The 7,045-nt window shown below is 48.1% G+C and overlaps 1 non-coding gene across 1 annotated transcript; it reads right to left on the bottom strand.

Moving 5' to 3' along the window:
• Window positions 1-264: 264 nt before the first annotated feature.
• Window positions 265-383, bottom strand: LOC137501344 (5S ribosomal RNA). The gene has a single exon (XR_011018494.1). It is a non-coding gene; the product is annotated as a 5S ribosomal RNA (ribosomal RNA).
• Window positions 384-7,045: the final 6,662 nt, after the last annotated feature.

Below are 7,045 nucleotides of genomic sequence, written 5' to 3'. Positions count from 1 at the left end.
CGCATCATCATCATCATCATCATCATCATCATCATCATCATCATCATCATCATCATCATCATCATCATCAGGTCAGGTTAGGCGGGCACCTCGGAGGAAGTTAAGTATCTACAATAAACTTGAATCATGTTGGAAAGTTAAGAACATCTGGTTAGTTTCACATGTAACAAAAATCGATCAATTTCGACATTTGTGCAGCCGTAAGGCTAAAGTTGATGATAAAGGGTTATTTAGAGATCAGAATAGTAGGTAAAAAGGGAATTGAGCCAACGGCACGTGGTGTTCCCAAGCGGTCACCCATCCAAGTACTGACCACGCCCAATGTTGCTTAACTGCGGTGATCGGACGAGAACCGGTGTATTCAACATGGTATGGCCGTTGGCGAGAAAGGAAGTCTTCATTGATGCATGTGTACAGAAGGCAACGGTTATTTATTCTTTGGAGGTGGGCGGGCGCGTTGTCGAGACGAGACTTTGCTCGGAGATCGCGATGGAGGAGCGTACGAGGGCGGTACTGAGCGCGCGCGGCGGGGCGCGGCGGAACCTAACCCGAGTAGTTTTAACCTCACTTCGTCGTAACCTAACCCCAACTCGACCCAGGGCCTACATTCAATCCCAACCAATCTCCTCAAGAAAGAAAAGAAAGAAAGACCCAGGGCCCCGTGGTAGTGGTAGTAGTAGTAGTAGTAGTAGTAGTAGTAGTTGTTGTTGTTCTTGACGGCGGTGCGATTGTCGTTTCAAGCGGCAAAAGGACTGAATAATCCGTCCGGCTATGATGGTGTTAACGACGACGATTATTATTATTATTATTATTATTATTATTATTATTATTATTATTATTATTATTATTATTATTATGAGGTTTTCTAATTTCTTTTGACCTTAAAGTAACAATGCTAACCACTTTGATGTGATGTCCCCCTTTTAACTTGCCTTTGGTTTGCTTAAGGGTAAGAGGCTAACACAACTGCTCTTTTTTTTAAAGGTGTGGTGGCCCTGAAAAGGGCCGTTTCTTAAGAAGGGTGGTTATTCCCTGTAGCTCCTTACTTGGAGCTGGTGTATTTGGTGACTGCCTTGGTGCCCTCGCTGACGGCGTGCTTGGCCAGCTCTCCGGGCAGCAAGAGACGGACGGCAGTCTGGATCTCCCGACTAGTGATGGTGGAGCGCTTGTTGTAGTGGGCCAGACGGGAAGCCTCCGCGGCGATACGCTCGAAGATGTCGTTGACGAAGCTGTTCATGATGCTCATCGCCTTGCTGGAGATGCCAGTATCAGGGTGTACCTGTTTAAGTACTTTGTAGATGTAGATGGCGTAGCTCTCCTTCCTCTTGCGCTTCTTCTTCTTATCTCCCTTGGAGATGTTCTTCTGGGCCTTGCCGGCTTTCTTGGCGGCCTTTCCGCTAGTCTTAGGAGGCATGGTTGTCTCGTGTAGCTACTGAGAATCCAAACGAATGGCTGGGGGCACCCGGTTTCAGCGTGTATTTGAAAGAAAACGCCTGTGTCGTACTAGCCAATGGGGGCGAACTAGCTGCAGCCTCATTGGCTGGCTCGCTGCCTCGCGTAACCTGCCAGAGTACAAAACTGGTGGTCACAAGGCTGCAAAATACCATTTGGTGCGAAGCAGACTAGCAGAGCATCATGTCAGGACGAGGCAAGGGAGGAAAAGTTAAGGGCAAGTCCAAAAGCCGTTCCAGCCGTGCAGGCCTGCAGTTTCCTGTCGGGCGTATCCACCGTCTCCTCCGCAAGGGAAACTATGCAGAGCGAGTGGGTGCTGGTGCTCCCGTGTACCTGGCTGCGGTCATGGAGTACCTGGCTGCTGAAGTTCTTGAGTTGGCAGGCAATGCAGCCCGTGACAACAAGAAGACGAGGATCATCCCCCGTCACTTGCAGTTGGCCATACGTAATGATGAGGAGTTAAACAAACTCCTGTCTGGTGTGACCATTGCCCAGGGAGGTGTGCTGCCCAATATTCAGGCAGTGCTCCTGCCCAAGAAGACCGAGAAGAAGGCTTAATTGCCTTAGCCTTGGTTTCCCAGGCAAAAATTTAAAAAACGGCCCTTTTCAGGGCCACCAGCTGGTTAAGGAAAGAGTTGCTTGTCAGGCTTTATTGCTCAGTAGTAAAGGAGGTGTCAAAAGAGAAAGAGCAGTACAGTACAGTACAGTACATACAGGTCTCTAATAATAATAATAATAATAATAATAATAATAATAATAATAATAATAGTGAAACCAAGAACAACAACAGCAAAGAGAAGAATTGTGTTTAGTGTCCCTTCAGTAGCAACAGATGCTGGAATTTAGTGTTTAGGACAGAAAATAGCCTAGCCAACTTAATGATATATTACACAGTTCATTAATTGAAGGAAGGAAGGAAGGAAGGAAGGAAGGAAGGAAGGAAGGAAGGAAGGAAGGAAGGAAGGTTGCATAAGAAGTACTTTTAATATCATACCAGTTTACGGTATAACCTTCAAAACTGGAGTAGGTTATCAGAGTAGAATGAACCAGAGGAATAGGCACGTTTTAGCATTTATTTATTTATTTATTTATTTATTTATTTATTTAGAAAGAAGCCAAGTGATTAGTTTCTGAATGAAAGAAAGAAAGAAAGAAAGAAAGAAAGAAAGAAAGAAAGAAAGAAAGAGGATCAGATACAGATATCTAGTGTCCATTAAAAATAAACTTCAGACTAGACTTCATTACTAACGTTGAGGGCATATTTTCTTCTCTGCAGGGCTCGAGGAGAAGTGTACTGTACAGTACAGTACAGTACAGTACCTCCTAGGAAGAAGTGCTGCACAAGCAATGCTAGAGGAGTACTGGACACGGGACACAAAGCTCTTTTGAGAGGTAAGTGGTGGCCCTGAAAAGGGCCGTTTTTTTTAAACACTGCATGCCCCCTGCCGGGAGCACGCTCGGAAGAGATCTAACCGCCGAAACCGTAAAGGGTACGTCCCTGTCTCTTGAGGGCGTACACTACGTCCATGGCGGTCACGGTCTTCCTCTTGGCGTGCTCGGTGTATGTTACGGCATCCCGGATGACGTTCTCCAGGAAAACCTTGAGCACGCCACGAGTCTCCTCGTAGATTAGGCCCGAGATACGCTTGACCCCACCTCTGCGGGCGAGACGTCTGATGGCAGGCTTGGTGATGCCCTGGATGTTGTCTCGGAGCACCTTCCTGTGACGCTTGGCGCCTCCTTTGCCGAGTCCCTTTCCTCCCTTGCCTCGTCCGGTCATGGTAGATCAGTACAACAGCGAGTTCAGAGCTCGAATGTGCCAGGCCCCGCTTTTGCCTGTGCTTTTGTTGAACGAGCCTGGCCCCGGTGACGTCGGCAACTGGCTAGCGAATGGCAGCGCTGCAGCAGCACAGGGAGGGGGAAGCGAAGGAATAAAACAAGGCGAGCGGGAGCGAGCTCCTGTTAGATTCGAGAACAATCTGGTGTTGTCTGCGGACGTGCTTTACTGCTCCTCCCGTCTTTGTGACTGAGTGTGTGCTTGTGTGGGTTTTTAAAGGTGCTATATTATATCCAGCGAAGCGCTGAATTGGATCTCACAAATCCTTTTAGCTTCTTCCTGCATATAATTTGGTAAGTGCTCATCGCCTGCTTTTGCTTGTTGGTGTGCCTTGCTTGTAGTACCCAGTAGTGCATGATGGCTAGCTCCCCGCCACCGGGAGGTGGTGGAAATGATTTTCCACCTCTACCGCAGGTAAATCCTTCCTGCAATGTTAAACTGGGCCCGCCGGCTCTCCAGGCTGCCTCTACAATTAATTTACTACCCAGCATGCCGGAAGCGGTAGCCAATTATAATAAAACTGGGGAGATACACCCTAGTATGGCCTACCTTTTTCATCTCTCTGATAACGGCAATAGCAAACCTACTAGTGGCAGAAGCAAATTACACCGCACTGACCGTAGGGACCGTAAATCTCTTAAATCTGGTAAACAGGTTGCTATCCAACCCAAGCCTGTAACCACCCCCAACCCCTATAGCGTCCTAGCTTCCCTCCCCACTGAAGGTAACCTCACTCTAGCTGATTTCATCCCTAGGCCTTCTACCTCTGCCACCAACCCCCTTCCCTCCACCAGCACTGCCCCCTCTCAGTCTGCTAGACCCGCTGAGGTCGCGAGTTCGACCCCAGTCAATAATAATGAGACAGGGCAGAGCTCATCTCAGGAAGGACAGGGGGAGGCCATGGATGTTGTGGCCCTTAAAAAAGTCGCTGTTCCACCGATAGTTGTCGCTGATAAATCGGAGTATCAGCGACACTACAACTACTTGAAATCTCGCTGCACTGGGAATATCAGAGTGATCAATACCCGGGACGCTCTGAAATTCCATGCTGAAAATGAAAACGATTATCATCTTATCAAACAATATTTCGAGGATAACAATAAGAGTTTCTTTACTCACCAGCTGGCGAGTAAGAGGCTCCTGAAAGTTATCATTCGTAATATTGTAGCCACTGTCAGCGTGGACTGGGTTCGAGAGGAACTCATGGCACTGGGGTACCAGCCTCAAGATGTATACCAATACACGAGGCGTGATGCCACAACCAAGAAATTGATCCCCCTCAGTGTCATGAGTGTCACCCTCCCCAAGGAGAAATTTTCAGAAACCATCTTCTCGGTTAGACACCTATGCGGGTGTGCCGTGAAAGTTGAGGCTTTCAGGGGCCGCGAGGGCCCTTCTCAGTGTTACCGATGTCAGCGGTGGGGGCACACCGCTAATTATTGCAAAATGCCTTTGCGCTGTGTGAAATGTGGAGAAAACCACTCAGCTGCTGCCTGCCCTCTTCAACCGGAGGCAGCAGCTAAGTGTGCAAATTGCCTGGGCAACCACCCCGCCTCCTGGAGGGGCTGCCAACTGTTCCGTAATATTATGGAACAGAAGGTAGTCAGGGAGCTCTCCAAAGCTGAAAAAAGGAGGACCCTCCCCCCCTCCAGGGCAGTAGACCCCAATTTCTCTTATGCTGCTGCTGCCGGAGGCGCCCAGGCCGCCCCCACCCCTGCATCGAACCCTGCACCCTCAGCGGAAGCGTCTCCCATATCCGACTTTTCGGGCATGGGTGACATTTTGAATCTCGTGAGGCAGATTAATTTCTCAAAATTACTGCCTATTATAAAGGACACCATGACTAAACTGAGGACATGTGAAACCATGATTGACAAAATTGGAGTCCTGTTAAGTGCTGTTATGCAGTACTTTTCAGAACCCTAATGAGGCTGTCATGTTTTGACTATGGACCTCAGAATCTGTGCATGGAATTGCAAGGGTGTTTCTGCTCAGAGATATGAACTCGAGTCGTTCATCTCTGAGCATAACATCGATATCCTCCTACTAGGGGAAACATGGCTGAAACCTCATATGCCCTTCAAAATTAAGAACTTTGCGGTATACCGCAAAGACAGAGCTGACAGAGAGGGCGGGGGCGTGGCCGTGCTGATTAAGTCTAAGCTTACTCATCACGTCATAGACCCCCTCCCTCTCGGAGTTATTGAGTCTCTCGGTATCGAGATTAGACACAGTAATTATCACTATCGTATTTTTGCGGCCTATCTCCCTCCCAGTGCTCCGCTTCATACGGCGGAGCTAGATACTTTGCTTAATAATCCCAGCCATACGCCCTCTATCATCGGAGGCGACTTGAATTCCAAGCACACCGACTGGAACTCCAGGACTATAAATCCTAGGGGGAGAATACTCCAGCAACATATGACAGATACTGACATCAGTGTATATGCCCCCACGGAGCCCACCTTCTATCCGGATAATGGTGGCCTACCTGATGTCCTAGATGTCGCAGTTACCAAGTATTACAGCAGGGCTATTGATTTTCTAGTCCCTGATGAACTAAATTCCGACCACAAACCTATCATCTTCAATCTTACCTGGGTTAGGCTCGATGAACCGTCTCTTCCTATCTCTAAACTAAACCTTGACTACCACAAATTCACGTGGCATGTCAATAAAAATCTGAAAACCTTTTCGATCACCAGCGAGAATGATGTTGACCGCGCGATTGCGCACCTTAATAACAAGGTCTGCAATGCCCGGAAATACATCATTCGAGCAGCCAAAATTAATAATAATAATAATAATAATAATAATAATCGTTCTCAGTACCGTCCTGGTTCTGAGGACGATACCACACCGGATCTCCTTAAGGATTTGATCCAAATTAAAAACAGATATAGGAAGAGATGGCAACGATTCCGGGACCCAGCTGACCGGGCGGAATACCTGGAACTAGCCCGTGAAGTCCGCAATCGCTTGCTGGAACGTAAGATTGAAAGATGGGAGGAATTCTGCCGACATCTTTCAGAACATGAGTCAGAACGCGACTTTTGGCGTGTCACTCGCGGTCTGACTCGAACCCAGGAACCCCGGCGTGCCATTCACGGCCGGCACGGCCTGGTGTTCTCCCCCTATGATAAAGCTGAGGCTTTCGCGGACACTATTGAAAGCCAGTGCGTAACTCACAATTTAGATAACGATGACGACGACGATGACGAGCGACGGACCCGTGAGATACGCAGAAAAGCCTTGGCTTTTGAAAGACAATGGACACCTGACTTCAACGTACCCGACTTCCAGCCTCGCGAGATTCGCAGGGTTATTAAAAATTTAAACGAGAAGAAGTCTCCCGGTGATGACAGGGTTTCGAACAAGGAAATCAAATCACTGCCATACAAGGCAGTAATTTTCTTAGCAACCATCTTTTCGGCCTGCATAAAACTGGGATACTTCCCTGACGTCTGGAAGACTGGTAAAATGATAGTCTTCCCGAAGCCAGGGAAGGATAAATTATTCCCACAAAATTATCGCCCGATAACCCTGTTATCACATATCTCTAAGATTTTCGAGAGACTTCTTCTCTCTCGCCTCAATGGATACCTAAACACCCGCAACATACTGCGACCTGAGCAGTTTGGGTTCAGGTCCAGGCGCAGCGCCCCCCTTGCGGTGCTGCGCCTGACACAGTATGTCACAAGGTCGTTCAATATGCGCCGTAGCGTGCCAGCAGTATTTTTCGACGTAGAGAAAGCT

The sequence above is a fragment of the Anabrus simplex genome, chromosome 6 (genome assembly GCF_040414725.1).
Source record: "Anabrus simplex isolate iqAnaSimp1 chromosome 6, ASM4041472v1, whole genome shotgun sequence".
NCBI classification, from domain to species: domain Eukaryota; kingdom Metazoa; phylum Arthropoda; class Insecta; order Orthoptera; family Tettigoniidae; genus Anabrus; species Anabrus simplex.
Note: the sequence above shows the minus strand (reverse complement) of the source record. Positions and strands in the feature narration are given on the sequence as shown.